At 37.3% G+C, this 14,253-nt stretch overlaps 1 protein-coding gene across 2 annotated transcripts in view; it reads left to right on the top strand.

The window, feature by feature from the left end:
* Positions 1-14,253, top strand: part of LOC122400377 (E3 ubiquitin-protein ligase MIB1) — a 704,083-nt gene that overhangs the window by 12,158 nt on the left and 677,672 nt on the right. The window lies entirely within an intron of this gene.

The raw sequence follows: 14,253 nt of genomic DNA, 5'->3' as shown, positions 1-14,253 counted from the left end.
TACATAAGATTTAAAATAAAATGAGTTTTGTTTACAGTTGGTATATTTATGAGACACAGATTAAATAGTATTTCCGTAATTTAAATTATTAATTGCAATAAACTAAACTGCTTCCGAATATTTATTTTATATAGCACTATCTAGGAATAGGAAGTATTATTATGGCCTAATTTATTTCCAAAAGATTAAATTCCTAAATGTTAAGGGGTTGGTATATGTATAATACGAACTGTAGGACAAAGTTACTTGGAAACAGTTTTCGTTCACTGCTGGCAGTGAAACGAGGTCGAAAGTGTTTATCGAAAGCTGTACTAACGATGCTGGGCGGTTTGTACGAGCCGATAACCAGCGTTAAACTTACACCGGGCATTAGGAGCCCTTCAGTAGTCGTGGCAGTACGGGAACAAGAAACAGCAACAAATTCTTAGTCGACGGTGTCTCCTGTACTCAAGTACTTACGGGGGAGGGTTCCTTTGTAGAATGGCGGCTGTGCAAGTGACGGGCTGCTGCACTCAACCCCCCAAAACTTGAGTGTGTTTATGCTAGCCCTGAGTTTCCACCATGCAGAATCTCTCGAAACGGTGACTGTACAGCTGCTTTCTGAGAATGAATTTCTTTCACAGCCGTAGATTCCGCGACACCACTATTCTTCACCTGTTGAAAGTTACGACGTTGTTTAGTGTTCCTTTCCTGCAGGAAGATGTTAAACAATGCCCGAAAACTTCAGGGAATCAAAGCTATTTTATTAAAAACACACGACATTCAATCAGTTTAAAATACTTTGTATATATATTAATTGACAAAGTTAGTTTTTTTTTTTAACCAACATGTATAGTAAGAAGTAACTGATTATTTGGCCTTATAGACGTATTTGCTAATAAAATAAAAAGGAGATTGCAATTTTTGTAATGTAATTTCCGAACGTAAAGTAGAGAAGTTTTCAAGCGACCGTAAAAATATTTACATTTCATTTTATACGATTTAGTAGATGGGCGCGCCTGGTTCATTAATGGCGATGCGTGATCAGTGTAGCTCCGGTTCTACCGGGTTCATAGTGGAATGTAAACATTTTATTTGAAAGTGTCAATATTGAGGAAATAATGGTAGCTTTCAGCTTTGAGACAATGTTTGATCACGATGTTTTGTTACGGTACAATTTTAATTACAACATTCGATCAATATTGCTTCGATCAGTATTTGCCAACGTGAACCGATAATCTTTAATCGAAAGAGAAGATTAACGCGGATAATCCTAAACGAATGTATGATATATTACCTAAACTTGCTATTGATATTATTTTGACAAACAAGAATTCCTGTACTTCGTTTCCAACGCGTCGAAAGTTTCCTAAAAAGAGGATTAAGTTTGACAAATCGTTCTTTGCAACGATTATTAAAATATTTAGCCCCCTGGAAAGGTTACGCGTGTGTTCTCCTCGACTTACTCGAAGTTTCCCGCCTTCTATCTTTTTTCCGCGGATTACTACGATTGCTTGGATCTTCCGCCGTTACATTGCTGTGAAAATTCGCGGTATCAAAGCTTCTTAGAGAAAGTTGCGCGCATTTTGCGCATACATAGCAATGTTGTAAGCCCTTTTAACTTCGGCAAGCTACGGTTCCAGGGTAAAGTTTACATAATTTTATACCGTAGGATTCAAAGTTTCCGCGATATATTAATCACGCGAGCTCGCGTGAGATTTATGCCTTCGGGGGGCTCGTTTAAAAATTGTTCGTCAACATATCGTTTCCAGACAATTGGAAACTACTTAATCTAAAATTTTCGGAACGTTTTAAATTCCTGGTTGAGAATGTGTCTTTTTTTTTTAAAGCAGTTCAATGCTCGCGAAAGAACTTATACTCAGGGTTAGGTAGTTTCCTCAGCTCGGGGAATGATCTTTCCAGCTGCTAGCTACACTGACGGTTTTCGTGTTCCTCTTTTGATAGTAACATCCGATCGGTCTCCGTGTGGCGTCAGTGTTAACGATTCGATCAAAGTTTGCCATAATGGAAAAATCTGGTAAACGCGCTCCGCGTAGAAGGCGAAAAGTTGCCTCGTTGGTTGAACGGCGTACAAGACGGTGACGTTCCTCGTCTTTCAGAAAATTTAAAATTCCCGGTAATCCACCGGGAAATATCTTGACGTTCCCGAAGGAACATAGCCGCTTTCATCGTGCCCGCTCTGTCAGCGAAATGAGAGGCGGGAAACGTATTAAAATGCATTGGCTGTCACGTAAGGGGACAAATTATTATATTGTACTCCTGTTGCTGATGAAGTGGTCCGGTGACGTCGACGAATTTTGTATTTTCTTTGGAACTTGACCTGCTTTGAGAAACAACCGCTTCTTCGTTGCATGACAGCTGTGATAAAATTTATAACGTTAAAAGGTTCTCTGTACATTGCAATTAGGAATTGTCAGACTTCTGGTTGTTTCTAATGTTAAAGAATTTACGTTCTCACAAGTCTATCAATATGTATATATGAAAGGTATAGGGTGTTCGGGCATCCCAGGGAAAAATTTTAATAGGAGATTCTAGGGGCCAAAATAAGACGAAAATCAAGAATAACAATTTGTTGATTGAAGCTTTGTTAAAACGTTGTTAACGTTTAAAGTTCCGCCTGTAGAACGACAATCTGCAAACAGTTGCGTGCGAGTGTAGTACATTTTGAAACATTAAAATCTTCCAATTTGTTCAGGAGTTATGATTTTATAAACATACGCATGAAATTTCAGGGGAGTCAATCAATGTATGGTCAAACATTGTATTTTCGGTAAGGATTTTTTTTCTCGAAAATGCGTAGGATTTCGGGGGTATGTGTATTCACCAAAAATGATTGTGATTGACCCCTGCAATCAATAATAATTTTTTTAGAACGATTTGAAATTTTTTAATTTTCTTGAAAAATTTGTCCTCTTATTAAATTTTTTTCTCGAAACTGGATAGGATTTCATGGGTATATGTATTGACTAAGAATGATTGTAATTGATCCCCCTGGCTAAAAATAATTTTTTTTGAACGATTTGAAATTTTTTATTTTTGCCGAAAACATTAGGCACCCATTACCCCCTGTCGATTTTACTTAAAAATTCGTTTTTGATTTTTAATAATTTTGTTTCACGGGGTACGGAAAAGTTGTTTAGTACTGTTTTGTCGGTGCCCATAAGCACTATTTCAGAAAAAAATTTCATTGAAATATGTTCACTATTGTAGGAGTTATGACCGTTTGAGAAATTGGACCATTCTTATGGTGTTTTTCTCACTTTAAGAGGTCGAAGAACAACTTTTCGAATTTTTTTTGAATTTCCACATATTCTCCAACAAAATACGCGTAATTTGTTTTTTTAAACATTAAAATCCTCCAATCCGTTCAGAAGTTATGATGTTTCAAAGATTTGCATGAAATTTTAGGGTAACATTTCTGGTCACAGATTATATTTTCGGTAATTAATTTTTTCTCGAAAGTGGATAGGATTTCGGGCGTATGTCTATCGACCAAAAATGATTATTATTGACCCCTGCAATCAAAAATAATTTTTTCAGAACGATTTAAAATTTTTTAATTTTGTCGAAAAATGTCACACCTTCTCGAATTTTTTTCACGAAAGTGGGTAGGATTTCGAGGGTATGTCTATTGACCAAAAATGATTATAATTGGCCCCTGCAACCAAAAATAATTTTTTTAAAACGATTTGAAATTTTTTAATTTTCTTGAAAAATTTGTCCATCTAGTCGAATTTTTTTTTCGAAAGTGCGTAGGATTTCGGGGGTAGAAGTATTCACCAAAAATGATTGTAATTGGCCCCCGCAACCAAAAATAATTTTTTCAGAATGATTTAAAATTTTTTAATCGGCATGGAACTTTAAACGTTAATAACTTTTTAACGAAGCCTCAATCAACAAATTCTTATTCTTGATTTTCGTCTTATAATGGTCTAGATACCCTCACAAGTCCATCAATATGTACGAAAGGCGGATGTATAATCCCTCCACACTTTTGTACCCATCTTCAATTTTGGATTTTTTCCTTTATATTTAATTACCCATTATTATTGGAGGAATCTATAAATTGAGTTAAGTAAATTAAAATAGCTTAAAAAGCTGCTTGAAATAAATAAAAATTGATAATTTTAATTTATTTGCAATTATAATTTTTTAAATCTTAAGAATCTTAGTGACTGGACTGCACAGGGGAGCGACTGGTGTGCGAACAACGCGCCGTTCCTGTTGAAAGATTACTCCAAGATCGCGCCGTAGTCAAAGAGTTAGGGAAAGAAAGTCCACGTTTGCTTGCTTCAGCGATTTCAGTAGTTCAATTGGCAATGGTAGTAAAGATAGAAAAAGAGAGATGGTACAAAACAAAATCTGCCGTTCCACGTATTTCCATCACAGCAGGATCAGAAAGCTGAAACACATAAAAGTGCAAACATTGTAATACGAGCAATGTTACCGGGCGAAACAACACGTACGCGTCTGGATATACCTGCACACGCGATACGCTTTTGATTGTTTTTTATTATTTTCTTCCTTTCTGTTGCGCTAGACTCGTTTATTCGCGTGCATGCAGCGCAAAAAGTAGAAAACGATACACGGTAAATACTTTAGTCCGCATGTTAATATCTCTGTTGTTTCTTCACCGAGTCGTTCGTATAAGCTTCGTTGTTCGTATCCGTCCTTCCGTTGCACTCGATACATTTCTCTCTGCTTTCCACCTGAGTTGCGAGGAACGTCTATCGCTTTTTCGCCAGGCTACTCAACTAATAGGAAGACGTTATACAATGGTGGAAAACAACGGCGTTCTTCTAATGTACGATCATATATCGCATTGACAAATAAGAGCGTAAAGCTTTCTTGCTGGCGGTTGCGTCGCAGTACTTAATTGCGCCATTTTGTAACAGGGCGCGAGTACTCGACAAAAAGAGTCTCATTTACAAACCGTTCTTGTTACAGGAAATTGATTTTCTTTATTACTAAAAACAGACGATACTTCTCCGAGTTTAACTTTTCTTTATTTTCTCTGTTGTGGTCAAAATTTGGGGCGTATTTCAGTGCTTATAAATCAAATCTCAATTACACTAATTCTCCGAAAGCGCGAGTCCGGGATAATAAAGGTTCGACTATCGAAACCAGCCGTTTCGTCGACATTTTCTATTTTCGGAGCGAGTACCTGCTGGGCTGCGATATTCGGTCCGCAAAAGCACTGGGGGGGAAAAAAAGCTCAGAAAATATCCTCTCCGTAGGAGGGCGATCCCTTCTCTTTCGCGTTCAAACTGGGGCATTTCGCCTCCTACGATCACTTTTCGCTCTGCCATGCTTTTATCTCTCATTCCCCATGGAAAGCGCCAGGGGCGTCACCATAGGGCCGACGCGAGGGAACTTTTAAAATTACCCGGACTTCCCGTCCCGGAGATAATATGGTCTATTAAGGATAGACGACGTCGGATCGACGACGGGAGCAAACGAGTCGCGCGAACTCTGAGAATGAAGAAGCAAGACGGAGGATGGGGGTTAATTTAATCCCTGAATTTTCGCTATGATAAACGGAGGGGGGCAAATAAACAAATTTCCGACCGGTTCGCCAGAATTTATCTCGTCGATGGTCCATTTTCGTGCGACAGTAGAGCCTCCATTATACGAACTTTCGTTATCCGAATTTCCAACCACCCGCTCTCCTCGAACAGCTATCCGAACGTCCTCTATTTACCCAAAAGACCTTACGTAAAATCGACCAACGCCTGAATTTGCCTCGACTTTCGCACGTTCGTGGATTTATTTGGTCGTCGTTCATTTCTGTTATCGACTTCTCTTATTCGTTTCTCCCGAAAATGTTCAAACTTTATGGTACCATTCCTTTACAATGTCGTTGTCTTGTTAGATATAATTTTTTTAAAAACATTTATATTTATCTAGAACACTATTCATTTAGGACTCCATACTAGACTGAACGTTTTAAGCTCGTCCAGCGAATTTTGCACGTCAGATATTTTATTTCGTTTAACTAATACCTTCGAACGTAATGGAGGTTGGTGAGTAGGACACCGAAATGTTGACCTAAATTCTCCTTACCTGTACATTTATCTTCTATACCACGTCAGACAACACTTACATGGCCGAGCCTCAACGTAGATTAATGTCTCCCTTACGGAGGTAAACCTGTGCCCCTTAGGTCCCGTGCGGCCTTTTAGACGCCTTTTTCACGAAAAGTCGTCCACGCGACGATATATCCTTTCGAAAGTTTGTTTCGGTTAAGATTTACCGGATCCTCCGGGAGCTGTGTTCGTTCCCACCATTTTCGTCCATTTGCTATTACTAGAAAACTATCGGTACGTTTGTCGGCTCCATTAGCCGAGTTTTGGCAGCATATGGCAGGCCCTGAGAGTATTTTTCCCACTAAAAGTACACTGTTATTTCATACTTTCGATCTCCAGTACAATTCTTTTTTTCAGAAATTTATCACAAATATCAATTGTACTTTTCCTGCTCTAAGACAAAATAAATTCACATTACACAATCGTCTTAGACGTGTTTAATATTGTTAATTTTATATTAGGGTTTTTATTTTAGACGACTAACGAATTATGTATTACAGATTACTTTATTACATCGACAACGGTTCACACATTACTTCTAGAACATTCAGCGCGGTCCATATTTATACAGGGTGTTCGACCATCCTTGGGAAAAATTTTAGTGGGAGATTCTAGAGGCCAAAATAAGACGAAAATCAAGAATATCAGTTTGTTTGAGGCTTTGTTAAAAAGTTAAATTAGAAAAATTTCAAATCATTCTGAAAAAATTATTTTTGGTTGCGGGGGTCAATTATAATCATTTTTGGTGAATAGACATACTCCCGAAATCCTACGCACTTTCGAGAAAAAAATTCGTACCGAAAATACAATGTCTGACCATACATTGACATGTTTCCCTGAAATGTCATGCATATGTTTAAGACACCATAACTTCTGAACGGATTGGACGATTGTCATGTTTCAAAATGCAAACGACGCATATTTTGGTGAAAAATATGTAAAAATTTTAAAAATATTGGAAAAGTTGATCCTTGACCCCGCAAAATGAGAAAAACCTCATAAAAATTGTCCAATGTTCAAAGTCCATAACTCCTACAATAGTCAATAGATCTCAATGAAATTTAGTATGGAAGTAGACCTCATGGATATCTACAAAAAAGTACTAATTTAATTTCCGTAGGACGTCAAATAAATTTATTAAAAATCAAAAACGAATTTTTAAGAAAAATCGACAGGGTGCCTAAATTTTTCGGCGAAAAAAAAATTTCAAATCGTTCTGAAAAAATTATTTTTAGCTGTGGGGGTCAATTAAAATCATTTTTGGTGAATACACATAACCCCAAATTCTTACGCATTCTCGAGAAAAAAATTCGAGTAAGTGAATAAATTGCCGTTCTATAGGCGGAACTTTGAACGTTAATAACTTTTTAACGAAGCCTCAATCAACAAATTGTTATTCTTGATTTTACATACATACGAACATACATGGTAGATATATTTTTCTCAGGACAATATATGTTACGCGTCTGTTTATTTCTTATCGATTTTCAGATATTCTTAACAAATATTAAGCCAATGTGTTTTAAATTCAGTTAGAGGTGGTAAATTGTCAAATGTATAATAATAACAACAGTACGTCCTACACGTCGAAGTACAGAACAAAAGGAAACAAAATAATGGAGAGAAAAAGTAAATGACAATGACATGCACAATATAAAGGATGAGATGTAGCAATAAACTTTTATTAAATCTAAATTAATTTAATTTTATAGTTGATTTTGGTAGTAAAAAATAAATTTTTAAATCACTGAGAAGTCGCAGCTTTCGTAACATGTTTCGAGTTTTGCTTACGTTTACGTTCGTTCTGTTTTCGCGTCCCGTTGTCGGCTCCCCGATCAAAATGTTAAAGATTCTTGTAGGTGTAGTTAGATGGTAGGTAGGAGACGAAATAAGTTTTCGCAAGTTCCGTCGTACGTCTAGCGACAACGTTATCGTGAAAGTTTCTCTGGGATTTCCTATGTTTCGTCCAGACGAAACTGATGCTAGTTTCATTCGCAAGTCCACCGACTACATTCGAGATTCTTCTAGCACTCTTAGCTCGAATATCTTCTTTCGGGGTACATCTGAGACTGAAGCGCTGAGTGGAGGGCGAGAAAAGTGGGAGAGAAGTGGCCGTTGAGTTGCCGGAAAATAGAACGTTTCGCGTTGAGCGTGCTACATGCTAGTGTCTGGATCCTAGAATCCTCCTCCTGGTTACTTTGATTTTTGCTAGCCTGTTGTGGCGATTTTTCGCGCGCTAAAGATGCAAAATATTTTATAATTTACGTCATTGAAAATTATTCGATATCGAGTTAACGCTTTTGGTGAATTTATTCGTCTATTCTACTAATGATGATAGTTTCGATCAACATAATTCATCGTCAGAGTACCGTGTAGATAATAAATCTCGAAAAAAGCCCTTCTTTCGTATAATTATGCAATTGAAAAATGCTAAACTTGATTAGTTCAAGAATTATTAAATAATATTTCGAGTTGAAAACCTGAACAACTAAAATTCATTTCTGGTTACGCGCAGGGCGAAATTCACCACGAAGGGTTAAAATTGACGGTTAGCGCGGGCGTCGAAGAATCGGCGAACAGTGCTCCCGCGCGTCTCTACGCTTCCCGAAGTCTTTCTCCCGCGTATCAGATTTAATCGAAATTGGATCACCGCGATTCTGGCAGCGTAATCTTAACTTGTTAGAGACAATCTCGTCTAGCGCGTTTGCATGTATACATAGAGCAGCTCTCTGTATCTGTCCATACACCCAACGCGTATTATCGACAGACCAATCTCCATTTTCCTCGATCCTCTTCAGTTGCCTCTGTGGAACTCTAACGTACTGCATACTACGATTAGAATTTAGGTACCTTCGGTGAAGTTTACCAGATCGAATTGACGGAAGTGGTCGACTTCGTGGCTCTCCCGTTCTCTCTGTCCTTTCGTTTTGCGTCTCGTTCTTCCTCCTCTCATCGAATTTCAGCGTTCGGCTCGCTCCTCCTGAACAAATCCACCCCGGATGAGCTGCATTCCTGGATCAAGAATGAAATGAGTGGGAAAATGACGCGATTCCACAGAAGCTTCCGCTTTACCGGATTGTCCCACCTATCTCGGTTAGTCTATCGGCTTCGCGAAACTGAACGGTATCGCAGAAAATTTTCGTATTACCCACGAAACTTGACGCAAACAACAGTCGTTTTTAACCTTCCTTTAGTAATAGATCTCATGGATCCTTTTTATGTAATGTTTTTCAGTAAAACTTTCTTCAACGGGTCCACAATTTAGCAATTTCTACTGATATCTAGGCTTATCTGTTTCCTTATTGTACCAATGAAAAATTGATAGCAATCTATATTTAATATAAATGAAAAATCTTTTAAAGTAGTCCACAATCTGCAACTCAATCTTTCTTTCTTATTTTTAACATACAGAGTTAGATAAGTGGTCCAACCTTCACAGAGAATGATTCTACATATAAAAATAGGTTAAAAAGGAAGAATAACATTTTCTCGTTCGAGTCTTTGCTTTCAAGATAAGTGAATTGAAAATTCTGTCGGACACGTGTTGGCTGGCGTGTCTGACAGATTTTTTCAAAAACTTGATTTTTTCAAAAACAAGACCTCGAACGAAAAGATATTATATTTTTCTGTTTATTTTTACATGTAGAATTATCTTTTGTCTGATCATTTTCGATTTTTGGTCGTATACAGTTGCTATACAGGGTGTTCGGCCACCTCTAGCAAAAATTTTAATGAGCGACAGTAGAGGCCAAAATAAGACGAAAATCAAGAATACTAATTTGTTGATGGAAGCTTCGTTAAAAAGTTATTAACAATTAAATTCAAAAATTTCAAATCGTTCTGGAAAAATTATTTTCGGTTGCGGGGGTCAACTACAATCATTTTTGGTGAGTACACATACCTCCGAAATCCTATCTACTTTCGAGAAAAAAAATCGAGTAGGTGCTGAAATTTTTGGGCGAAAAAAAATTTTTCAAATCGTTCTAAAAAAATTATTTTCGGTTGCGGGGATCAATTACAATCATTTTTTATCATTACACATACCTCCGAAATTGTACGCACTTTCGAGAAAAAAATTCCTTACTGAAAATCCAATTAGGTGCCTAAATTTTTCAACAGAGAAAAAAAATTGCAAATCATTGTGGAAAAATTATTTTCGGTTGCGGGGGTCAATTACAATCAGTTTTTGTCATTAGACATACCCACGAAATCCTGCCCACTTTCGAGAAAAAAAATAGAGAAGGTGTGAAATTATTCGAGAAAATTAAAAAATTGCAAATCGTTGTGGAAAAATTATTTTCGGTTGTAGGGTTCAATTACAGTCATTTTTGGTGAATAGACATACCCCCGAAATCTTGCCCATTTTCGAGAAAAAAATTCAGTAAGGGCGGCACTTTAAACGTTAATAACTTTTTAACGAAGCTTCCATCAACAAATTAGTATTCTTGATTTTCGTCTTATTTTGGCCTCTACTATCGCTCATTAAAATTTTTGCTAGACGTGGCCGAACACCCTGTATATACAGGGTGTTCGCCACTCCTGGGAAAAATTTGAATGGGAGATTCTAGAGGCCGGAATAAGACGAAAATCACGGATACTAATTTGTTAATTCAGGCTTCGTTAAAAAGTTATAGAAACATTTCCGGCCACACAGTATATTTTCGGTAAAGAATTTTTTTTCTCGAAAACGGTTAGGAATTCGGGTGTATGTGTATTCATAAAAAATAATTGTCATTGACCCCCGCAGCCAAAAATAATTTTTCTAGAACGATTTGAAATTTTTTAATTTTGTCGAAAAATTTATTCATCTATTCGAATTTTTTTCTCGAAAATGCGCAGGATCTCGGGAGTATGAGTATTGACCAAAAATGATTATAATCGACCCCCGCAACTGAAAATAATTTTTTTAGAATGATTTGAAACTTTTTTCTCGCCAAAAAATTTGGGCAACTATCCTATCCTGTCGTCTTTTCTTAAAAATAGGTTTTTGGTTTTTAATAAATTTATTTGACGTCCTACGGAAATTTTGTTTAGTACGTTTTTGTCGGTGCCCATGAGCACTACTTCAGAAAAAAATTTCATTGAAATATGTTCACTATTGTAGGAGTTATGGCCGTTTGAAAATTGGACCATTTTTATGGGGTTTTGCGAACTTTACGGGATTAAAAAACAACTTTTCTAATATTCTTAAAATTTCTACATATTTTCCAACAAAATACGCGTAATTTGCTTTTTTAAACATTAAAATTCTCCAATCCGTTCAGGAGTCATGATGTTTTAAACAGTCGTATGAAATTTCAGTGAAACATATCAATGTATGGTCAGGCATTACATTTTCGGTAAGGATTTTTTTTCTCGAAAGTGCGCAGGATTTCGAGGGTATATGTATTCACGAAAAATGATTGTAATTGACCCCCGCAACGGAAAATAATTTTTCCAGAATGAGACGGGATTTTTTAATTTTCTTGAAAAATTTGTCCACCTACTCGAATTTTTTTCTCGAAAGTGCGCAGGATTTCGGGGGTATATGTATTCACCAAAAAGGATTGTAATTGACCCCCGAAACCAAAAATAATTTTTCCCTGAATAATTTAAAATTTGTTAATTTAATTTTTTAATAACTTTTTAACGAAGCCTCAATCAAGAAATCGATATTCTTCATTTTTGTCTTATTTTAGCCTCTAAAATCTTCCATTAAAATTTTTCCCAGGTGTGGTCGAACATACTGTATACACACACTGAGTCAATGTGTTAATATTGCATATTGTTAATATTATAAAAATACACGTATCTTTGTAACATTTTCACGTAAAATAAGGTAGTCGATAGGCAGAAGACTGTAGTTTCACTGTGCCGCGACTTACGTCAAAGTTGCGAAAGGCTTAAAGACTTTTCGACGTCTCTCGTTTCCTACTTGAAACAGTGTTCTTGCGTTCTCGGAAGTTTCGTATCGCCACGCCTTCCTCGCTTTTTGAATTTTACGCGATGCATGTCTCCCCATGGTTGGGACGGAAAGTCTACTTTTTCTCCCCTCCTTTACTTCCGTCCCGTGCATCGTTCTATCGCTTTCCTAATCTCTCTCGTCGACGAACGAAGAAAAAGCGGATGCGTTTATCTTGGACGAATTTATGCTCTCTTTTTTTGCGAGGACGTAGTCGAAAGTCCTCTATCTTCCTCTGTTTTTATCCTTTTCCTCTTCCAGGAATCGAAAAGCCCGGACTTTATTTCTTTGTGTCTGACCGTTCTTGTTTATTCGTGCTCCGTGAGGTGGATCGAGATTCTGAGATAAAGGAATCCGTGGAAAGCTAAACCGCACGGTATCTCATTTATCCTAGGATTCTAAAAGGAGTAAATTTATTATCGGCGCTGGGGTCCCCTTTTACTTACGATTTTAGAGAAATTGGATTTGCAGCGCACAGAATTAATTCCGACTAGAAAGATGACTACGCGTACCTACTACGTTTACTTTAAATATAAAAGCAACATTTTCATCCAATAATTTTCTTCTCGTTCTAAGAATAGCTAACCGTTCGTTTACGTCGGTAAATAGAAGTCATCGAGATCTCGAACGCGTGTTTCTTTGAGTTTCTTCGACGTCTTTCGAGTCCCCAGACGAACTGTTTTCTCGCAATTGACGAAAATACAATTGCGACGAAGGAATTTCGTGATCATCGTTAGATTCCTAGCAAGTCTGGCGCACGGTCAGCATCGTTCAGTTTTCCATCCGATACGACGAGGACATTTATGACCAAAGTGTAGTTGGCATTCCGTTCGGTCAGTCACGTTCCACGTCCAGCACAAGGCATTTTCGTTGATTCGAGATCATAGAAAGAGTTTGATTGCGTCCAGAGTATCGTCGTTATGCCCCTCTGGAGTTACGGACCAGGACCATTTCTGTTTCCTAACATGTTCCTACGAATAATGGTAATATCCTTCGGTAGTTGCGGGGAATACCAATTTCGTCTCTCGTTTTCCTCGTGTCCCTTGAAATGCGTGGGAGTTAGAGACGAACATACAAATCACCAGGTTCTATTTCTTCTTTGAATTACACAGACGTCGATTAAACGCGCCAGAAGATTCTAGCCACGTATTAAAATTATTAGATTGCTTTTTAACGTATCGAAATACTTATCGTAGTTGGTAGAAATATAAATTTTGTTTGCTGAACGCAAAATTTTGTAATATTCTATGCCAACGAGCCGCCGCTACTCGCGAAACTCGCGTGCGTGGAACAGTAAATAGAAGTTTTAGTCAAGAGCATAATTCCGCTTGAAGTTGATAGATGTAGAATCCTAAGATGTGAAATTCTGAAACGCCGGGCATAATTCTCTTCTATTATTCTCCTAAGCGGATAGCAGAGCTCCGAGGAGATCAATTTCTATCTCCTGAAGCTTTCCAACCACTTACCAAGCTCTTACGGTGTATTTCCTGATGCTAATGGGACTTTCATGAGCATCGATTGCGACGTATCGGTAGAAGCTGTTCCCTGCTGTATCTTTTCGCATGTGAAAGGGTTTCGTAGCGTTGTTTGCCGCGCTGAATTCGACCGACCGGCAGTCTGATGGCAACATAGTGAATATTCAGTCCATTTCCTGATTTATGATGCTATATTTACGGACGCTATCCAAATTTACTGCAAATGCGGAGCACCGACGCCACGATGGGCTGAAAGGAAATCAATTTCGTAAATGTGTGTGCGTGCGCATAACTTCGCTATTATAAAATATAATAACGCGTGATACAAACACGAACTGAAAGGAATTGAAACGTCCACTGGTTTGATAAATATTTCAAATTTCTATATAATGCGCCGACTATAAATCTTTTTCAAAAATATCGTTTAATTTTTGTCTATTAGCATTTTTTAGACTATATTTTTTAGTAGTATTTTACGATATTTGTCGTAGGGTTATCGAAGCTTTTATACGAGTCGTTTTAACGTTGCATATTGCAGTTGTTCTCAACCTGTGGATCGTCAAGGTTATTTTTAATTGCAATTATTTTTATAGAACATTTCGTCGCGAAAATTTTCAGTGATTTTTGCTAAATAAAAGGAGAAAATATTCATTGCTTTGATTACTTGCTACGAGTTCTAAAATTCTTTTTTTCAATTTTCTCTGTGGCGGACTTTTGATTGGTAAATCGGCTAATCACGACCAAAAAGAAG

Source organism: Colletes gigas, unplaced genomic scaffold (genome assembly GCF_013123115.1).
Source record: "Colletes gigas isolate AHSC1104 unplaced genomic scaffold, ASM1312311v1 Colletes_gigas_Sc00017, whole genome shotgun sequence".
NCBI classification, from domain to species: Eukaryota; Metazoa; Arthropoda; class Insecta; order Hymenoptera; family Colletidae; genus Colletes; species Colletes gigas.
Note: the sequence above shows the minus strand (reverse complement) of the source record. Positions and strands in the feature narration are given on the sequence as shown.